Raw genomic sequence first — 9,239 nt, 5'->3', positions numbered from 1 at the left:
GGCGCCTTAACTCCAGATCTCATCCTTGTAACTTGCAGGCCCCAAGCATCAAAGGTTTTCTGCACGGGGCCTGTTGGTGTGTTCGGAGTGCTGCTGCATGTGCTGGCGACTTCAACTACGTCCAACTTCACAGTTGGGTGGTGTCTCCTCATGTGCGTACTTAGCCCTGTTGTGGCAAGATGCCTCATATCTTTTCCTCTGCTGACGTTCGCACCGCAATGCCTGCAAACGGCCAAAGTGGCCTTGTCCTTATGGACGTCGTAATGATCCCATAGGAGCGATCTCGGCCTACCCCTACCACGCACTTGAGATGTACTACTCATGCTCGTGTTTGGACTGTCGGTGTTTGTAAAAGGGCTTGTTGTTGGTTGTTTCTGTGGCTCGCCCTGCAGCACCAAGCAGTCCTCTTCATCACTAATTCCTGTGGTGGAAGCAGATTCCATATTATTGTCTCCTTCCTCCCATTCCTCAGACACGTCCGCCTCCTCGCCCTCCTCTTCATAACAACTACTAGTATGAGAGGTACTTGGAAGGACATCAGGATCTGAATGTAGAGTCTTTCGAACTGAGGAATAAGGAGGAGGTCCTCCCATCTCACTGCTGGTTGAAGCATCTGTGGGTGTTTCAATAACCATCTCGTCGGTTGAATGTTCCCTTCTTGTCAATGTGTCCATCTGCAGTCCCCTGCCTTTCTTTGGTATTCGCGATAGCACTTGGCCCTTGCGACTAGAAAAGCCAGGAAGGAAGCGTTTCATCACACAGGTTGGAAGCACACAAATGAGCGATCAAGCACTGTATTGTATGACTTTGAGTTGGCAACTAGAGACACAGACACACAGGGGAGTTTCAGTATTTTTTTGGAATTTTTTGAGTATTTTTTTTTGGAAAAATGAAATACACTAAAGGTATTTTTTAAAAATAGTCAGCAATGCAAAATGAAGCAGAAAATGGCGCTGCCGTGGGCGAGGAGCAGCCACAAACAGGGACCAACTGGAGACTCGGACACACAGGAGAGTTTCAGTATTTTTTTGGAATTTTTTGAGTATTTTTTGGAAAAATGAAATACACTAAAGGTATTTTTTAAAAATAGTCAGCAATGCAAAATGAAGCAGAAAATGGCGCTGCCGTGGGCGAGGAACAGCCACAAACAGGGACCAACTGGAGACTCGGACACACAGGAGAGTTTCAGTATTTTTTTGGAATTTTTTGAGTATTTTTTGGAAAAATGAAATACACTAAAGGTATTTTTTAAAAATAGTCAGCAATGCAAAATGAAGCAGAAAATGGCGCTGCCGTGGGCGAGGAACAGCCACAAACAGGGACCAACTGGAGACTCGGACACACAGGAGAGTTTCAGTATTTTTTTGGAATTTTTTGAGTATTTTTTGGAAAAATGAAATACACTAAAGGTATTTTTTAAAAATAGTCAGCAATGCAAAATGAAGCAGAAAATGGCGCTGCCGTGGGCGAGGAGCAGCCACAAACAGGGACCAACTGGAGACTCGGACACACAGGAGAGTTTCAGTATTTTTTTGGAATTTTTTGAGTATTTTTTGGAAAAATGAAATACACTAAAGGTATTTTTTAAAAATAGTCAGCAATGCAAAATGAAGCAGAAAATGGCGCTGCCGTGGGCGAGGAACAGCTACAAACAGGGACCAACTGGAGACTCGGACACACAGGAGAGTTTCAGTATTTTTTTGGAATTTTTTGAGTATTTTTTGGAAAAATGAAATACACTAAAGGTATTTTTTAAAAATAGTCAGCAATGCAAAATGAAGCAGAAAATGGCGCTGCCGTGGGCGAGGAGCAGCCACAAACAGGGACCAACTGGAGACTCGGACACACAGGAGAGTTTCAGTATTTTTTTGGAATTTTTTGAGTATTTTTTGGAAAAATGAAATACACTAAAGGTATTTTTTAAAAATAGTCAGCAATGCAAAATGAAGCAGAAAATGGCGCTGCCGTGGGCGAGGAACAGCCACAAACAGGGACCAACTGGAGACTCGGACACACAGGAGAGTTTCAGTATTTTTTTGGAATTTTTTGAGTATTTTTTGGTAAAAAGAAATACACTTAAGAATATACACTAAAGGTATTATTTGTAGAAATAGTCAGAAATGCAAAAAAGGAGGAAATTATCGCCCTGCTGTGGTGCACAGAGCCACAGGGTCCAACAGGAGTACTCAGCAGCCACACAAGAGCTTTGGAATATTTCTGAATTTTTATTGGTATTTTTTTGGAAAGAATAACACTTAAGGTATTTTAAAAAATAGTCAGAAATGCAAAAAAGGAGGAAATTATCGCCCTGCTGTGGTGCACAGAGCCACAGGGTCCAACAGGAGTACTCAGCAGCCACACAAGAGCTTTGGAATATTTCTGAATTTTTATTGGTATTTTTTTGGAAAGAATAACACTTAAGGTATTTGTAGAAATAGTCAGAAATGCAAAAAAGGAGGAAATTATCGCCCTGCTGTGGTGCACAGAGCCACAGGGTCCAACAGGAGTACTCAGCAGCCACACAAGAGCTTTGGAATATTTCTGAATTTTTTTTGGTATTTTTTTGGAAAGAATAACACTTAAGGTATTTTAAAAAATAGTCAGAAATGCAAAAAAGGAGGAAATTATCGCCCTGCTGTGGTGCACAGAGCCACAGGGTCCAACAGGAGTACTCAGCAGCCACACAAGAGCTTTGGAATATTTCTGAATTTTTTTTGGTATTTTTTTGGAAAGAATAACACTTAAGGTATTTTAAAAAATAGTCAGAAATGCAAAAAAGGAGGAAATTATCGCCCTGCTGTGGTGCACAGAGCCACAGGGTCCAACAGGAGTACTCAGCAGCCACACAAGAGCTTTGGAATATTTCTGAATTTTTTTTGGTATTTTTTTGGAAAGAATAACACTTAAGGTATTTTAAAAAATAGTCAGAAATGCAAAAAAGGAGGAAATTATCGCCCTGCTGTGGTGCACAGAGCCACAGGGTCCAACAGGAGTACTCAGCAGCCACACAAGAGCTTTGGAATATTTCTGAATTTTTATTGGTATTTTTTTGGAAAGAATAACACTTAAGGTATTTTAAAAAATAGTCAGAAATGCAAAAAAGGAGGAAATTATCGCCCTGCTGTGGTGCACAGAGCCACAGGGTCCAACAGGAGTACTCAGCAGCCACACAAGAGCTTTGGAATATTTCTGAATTTTTATTGGTATTTTTTTGGAAAGAATAACACTTAAGGTATTTGTAGAAATAGTCAGAAATGCAAAAAAGGAGGAAATTATCGCCCTGCTGTGGTGCACAGAGCCACAGGGTCCAACAGGAGTACTCAGCAGCCACACAAGAGCTTTGGAATATTTCTGAATTTTTTTTGGTATTTTTTTGGAAAGAATAACACTTAAGGTATTTTAAAAAATAGTCAGAAATGCAAAAAAGGAGGAAATTATCGCCCTGCTGTGGTGCACAGAGCCACAGGGTCCAACAGGAGTACTCAGCAGCCACACAAGAGCTTTGGAATATTTCTGAATTTTTATTGGTATTTTTTTGGAAAGAATAACACTTAAGGTATTTTAAAAAATAGTCAGAAATGCAAAAAAGGAGGAAATTATCGCCCTGCTGTGGTGCACAGAGCCACAGGGTCCAACAGGAGTACTCAGCAGCCACACAAGAGCTTTGGAATATTTCTGAATTTTTTTTGGTATTTTTTTGGAAAGAATAACACTTAAGGTATTTTAAAAAATAGTCAGAAATGCAAAAAAGGAGGAAATTATCGCCCTGCTGTGGTGCACAGAGCCACAGGGTCCAACAGGAGTACTCAGCAGCCACACAAGAGCTTTGGAATATTTCTGAATTTTTATTGGTATTTTTTTGGAAAGAATAACACTTAAGGTATTTTAAAAAATAGTCAGAAATGCAAAAAAGGAGGAAATTATCGCCCTGCTGTGGTGCACAGAGCCACAGGGTCCAACAGGAGTACTCAGCAGCCACACAAGAGCTTTGGAATATTTCTGAATTTTTATTGGTATTTTTTTGGAAAGAATAACACTTAAGGTATTTTAAAAAATAGTCAGAAATGCAAAAAAGGAGGAAATTATCGCCCTGCTGTGGTGCACAGAGCCACAGGGTCCAACAGGAGTACTCAGCAGCCACACAAGAGCTTTGGAATATTTCTGAATTTTTTTTGGTATTTTTTTTAAAGAATAACACTTAAGGTATTTTAAAAAATAGTCAGAAATGCAAAAAAAGGAGGAAATCGCCCTGCTGTGGACCACACAGACCACAAACAGGGACCAACAGGGACCAAAATAAAAAGAAAAACACACAAAAGGTAAAAGTAAAGGAGTTCTTAGAACCCCCAACCCCAAGCAACAAGCACCGGTCCGGCAAGCAAGCAGCACTGTGAGAGCGAGCACACCCTCCTCCCACACACCTCTCTCCTCAAACGCCTCGCCAAATGAGCTCCGCGGCCGCGCGGAGCTCCTTTTAAAGCCCTCCCTGGCCAATCAAAACCAGCCACGATGCCAGCATTGGTGGCTGGGAGCGCCGGATTGGCTCCCAGCCACCCAGGCCAGCACAGCACTGAAGCACAGAAGCAGCACACAGCAGCAGCACGCCTCCCCCATTAACGAGACGAGCTTCAGCTCGTAAAAAAATGGAGGCTTCTGCTTCGATATTTTCAAACCCTTCCGGGTTTGAAAATATTGTTTTGATATCGCGTCGGATATTAAAAAATAAACGAATAAAAAACGAATAACGAATTAACGATACAAAACAGACAGGCCTACTGTCTATATCTTTCCGAATGAAGCAGAGAGTGTTTGAGGACCAGGACATCTGTAGGGAGACCAAGGGGCTTGTTTATAAAGCTATTGTCCTCCCAACCCTGCTCTATGCCTGTGAAACATGGACTGTCTACAGACGTTACATGCAACTCCTGGAACTATTCCATCAGCGCTGCCTCCAAAAAATCCTGCAAATCTCTTGGGAAGACAGGTGGACAGGTGGACAAATGTCAGTGTGCTGGAAGAAGAAGCAAAGAAGCGATGGTCCTCCATCATTAACTCCGCTGAACTGGCCACGTTGTCCGGATGCCCAACCACTGTCTCCCAAAGCAGTTGCTCTCCTCCAAACTCAAGAACTGAAAACGTAATGTTGGTGGACAGGAAAGAGATTGAAAGATGGGCTCAAAGCCAACTGCAAACACTGTGACATAGACACTGAGAACTGGGAAGCCCTGGCCCTTGAGCGCTCCAGCTGGAGGTCAGCTGTGACCAGCAGTGCTGCAGAATTCAAAGAGGCACGAATGGAGGGTGAAAGGGAGAAACGTGCCAAGAGGAGGGCAAATCAAGTCAACCCTGACCAGGAAACTGATGTCCTCACTGCGGAAGGGAGAACATGTGGATCAAGACTAGGGCTCCACAGCCACCCGCATATCCACCACCAAGACACCACATCTGGAAGACAATCATTCTTGAGCTATGAGGGATCGCCTAAGTAAATAAGTCATCTTTTTGATGGGTTTCGAAGTGGCTTTTCAGCTGCCCTGTGCAGTCAACCCCTAAGCTGCTTTAAAGACAAATTCTAGTATTACATTATTTTAAACCAGTGTTTCTCAACCTGGGGGTCGGGACCCCTGGGGGGGGGTCGTGATGGGGTGTTGGAGGGGTCGCCAAAGACCATCAGGATACACAGTATTTTCTGCTGGTCATGGGACTTCTGTGTGGGAAGTCTGGCCCAATTCTATCACTGGTGTGGCTCAGAATGCTCTCTGATTGTAGGTGAACTATAAATCCCAGCAACTACAACTCCCAAATGTCAAGATCTATTTTCCCCAAACTCCCAACAGTGTTCACATTTGGGCATATTGATTGCTTGTGCCAAGTTTGGTCCAGATCTATCATTGTTTGAGTCCACAGTGCTTTCTGGAGATAGGTGAACTACAACTCCCAAACTCAAGGCCAATGCTCACCTAACCCTTTCATTATTTTTTGCTGGTCATGGGCGTTCTCTATGCCAAGTTTGGGTCAATTCCATCTCTGGTGGAGTTCAGAATGCTCTTTGATTGTAGATGAACCATAAATCCCAGCAACTACAACTCCCAAGATCCAGAGAATGAAAACACATCCTGCCTATCAGATATTTACATGATGATTCGTAACAGTAGCAAAATTGCAGCTATGAAATAGCAACGAAAATAATTTTAGGGTTGGGGGTCACCACAACATGAGGAATTGTATTAAGGGGTCACGGCGTTAGGAAGGTTGAGAACCACTGATTTAAACCATTCAATATAGTCATAACAACACCCATAACACAAGCATTAAAGCTCTATGCTAATGGTTCTGAAGCCAAAAGCCAAACTACTCTCCAACTATGCTTTGCCCATGAATAAAGATTATGTCTGGTAAGATCTGCTTTCTTGTGTAGCTAAGGAAGTTAATCTGGTAATCTCCTTAACGATGTCTTCTCATCTTATGTCTAACTCTCCACTCTCCTATCTATCTATTCAAATAGTAATGCTTTGCCCTGTGTCAAAAGGTCTCAGGGCGCCTAACCTATCACCATTGTTGCCGGACCATCTGCACTGTGGCGATGCTTATTCAGAGTGGGTAGTTGTAAGTTTTTCGGGCTGAATGACCATGTTCCAGAAGCATTCTCTCCTGACGTTTCGCCTGCATCTGTGGCAGGCATCCTTAGAGGTTGTGAGGTCTGTTGGAAACTAGGAAAATTGGGTCTATTTATCTGTGGAATGACCAGGGTAGGATAAGGAACTCTTGTCTGTTGGAACTAGGTGTGAATGTTTCGATTGGCCACCTTGATTAGCATTTGATGGCCTGACTGTTTTTTTTTTTTGTGTGGCTTGCTACTGCCTGGGGAATCCTTTGTTGAGAGGTGATTAGCTGTCCCTGATTGTTTCTTGTCTGGAGTTCCCCTGTGTTTGAGTCTTGTCAGTTGTAGCTCCTTCTTGCACACATTCTTGTCACTCTCTTGCCTCACAACCTTGTTAGTACCTGGGGCAATCTTTTGTTGAGAGGTGATTAGCTGTCCCTGATTGTTTCTTGTCTGGAGTTCCCCTGTGTTTGAGTCTTGTCAGTTGTAGCTCCTTCTTGCACACATTCTTGTCACTCTCTTGCCTCACAACCTTGTTAGTGCCTGGGGCAATCTTTTGTTGAGAGGTGATTAATTGTCCCTGATTGTTTCTTGTCTGGAGTTCCCCTGTGTTTGAGTCTTGTCAGTTGTAGCTCCTTCTTGCACACATTCTTGTCACTCTCTTGCCTCACAACCTTGTTAGTACCTGGGGCAATCTTTTGTTGAGAGGTGATTAATTGTCCCTGATTGTTTCTTGTCTGGAGTTCCCCTGTGTTTGAGTCTTGTCAGTTGTAGCTCCTTCTTGCACACATTCTTGTCACTCTCTTGCCTCACAACCTTGTTAGTACCTGGGGCAATCTTTTGTTGAGAGGTGATTAGCTGTCCCTGATTGTTTCTTGTCTGGAGTTCCCCTGTGTTTGAGTCTTGTCAGTTGTAGCTCCTTCTTGCACACATTCTTGTCACTCTCTTGCCTCACAACCTTGTTAGCACCTGGGGCAATCTTTTGTTGAGAGGTGATTAGCTGTCCCTGATTGTTTCTTGTCTGGAGTTCCCCTGTGTTTGAGTCTTGTCAGTTGTAGCTCCTTCTTGCACACATTCTTGTCACTCTCTTGCCTCACAACCTTGTTAGTACCTGGGGCAATCTTTTGTTGAGAGGTGATTAGCTGTCCCTGATTGTTTCTTGTCTGGAGTTCCCCTGTGTTTGAGTCTTGTCAGTTGTAGCTCCTTCTTGCACACATTCTTGTCACTCTCTTGCCTCACAACCTTGTTAGTGCCTGGGGCAATCTTTTGTTGAGAGGTGATTAGCTGTCCCTGATTGTTTCTTGTCTGGAGTTCCCCTGTGTTTGAGTCTTGTCAGTTGTAGCTCCTTCTTGCACACATTCTTGTCACTCTCTTGCCTCACAACCTTGTTAGTACCTGGGGCAGGGGCAATCTTTTGTTGAGAGGTGATTAGCTGTCCCTGATTGTTTCTTGTCTGGAGTTCCCCTGTGTTTGAGTCTTGTCAGTTGTAGCTCCTTCTTGCACACATTCTTGTCACTCTCTTGCCTCACAACCTTGTTAGTGCCTGGGGCAATCTTTTGTTGAGAGGTGATTAGCTGTCCCTGATTGTTTCTTGTCTGGAGTTCCCCTGTGTTTGAGTCTTGTCAGTTGTAGCTCCTTCTTGCACACATTCTTGTCACTCTCTTGCCTCACAACCTTGTTAGTGCCTGGGGCAATCTTTTGTTGAGAGGTGATTAGCTGTCCCTGATTGTTTCTTGTCTGGAGTTCCCCTGTGTTTGAGTCTTGTCAGTTGTAGCTCCTTCTTGCACACATTCTTGTCACTCTCTTGCCTCACAACCTTGTTAGTACCTGGGGCAATCTTTTGTTGAGAGGTGATTAGCTGTCCCTGATTGTTTCCTCTCTGTTGTTTTGCTGTTGTAATTTTAGAGTTTTTAAATACTGGGAGCCAGATTGTGTTCATTTTCATGGTTTCCTCCTTTCTGTTGAAATTGTCCACATGCTTCTTGTGGATTTCAATGGCTTCTCTGTGTAGCCTGACATGGTGGTTGTGAGAGTGGTCCAGCATTTCTGTGTTCTCAAATAATATGCTATGCCCAGGTTGGTTAATCTCCAACAGACAAGAGTTCTTTCTCCCACCCTGGACTTTCCAGATATATAAACTCAATGTATTGTTGAAGGCTTTCATGGCTGGAATCACTGGGTTGTTGTGGGTTTTTTCGGGCTATATGGCCATGGTCTAGAGGCATTCTCTCCTGACGTTTCACCTGCATCTATGGCAAGCATCCTCAGAGGTAGTGAGGTATGGCAAGCATCCTCAGAGGTATGGAAAGCATCCTCACTACCTCTGAGGATGCTTGCCATAGATGCAGGCGAAACGTCAGGAGAGAATGCCTCTAGACCATGGCCATATAGCCCGAAAAAACCTACAACAATCCTATATAAACTCAGTTTTCCTAGTTTCCAAGAGACCTCACAACCTCTGAGGATGCTTGCCATAGATACAGGAGAAACGTCAGGAGAGAATGCCTCCAGAACATGGCCATATAGCCCGAAAAAACCTACAACAATCCTATATAAACTCAGTTTTCCTAGTTTCCAAGAGACCTCACAACCTCTGAGGATGCTTGCCATAGATACAGGAGAAACGTCAGGAGAGAAT

This window comes from Anolis sagrei, chromosome 4, assembly GCF_037176765.1.
Source record: "Anolis sagrei isolate rAnoSag1 chromosome 4, rAnoSag1.mat, whole genome shotgun sequence".
NCBI classification, from domain to species: domain Eukaryota; kingdom Metazoa; phylum Chordata; class Lepidosauria; order Squamata; family Dactyloidae; genus Anolis; species Anolis sagrei.
Note: the sequence above shows the minus strand (reverse complement) of the source record.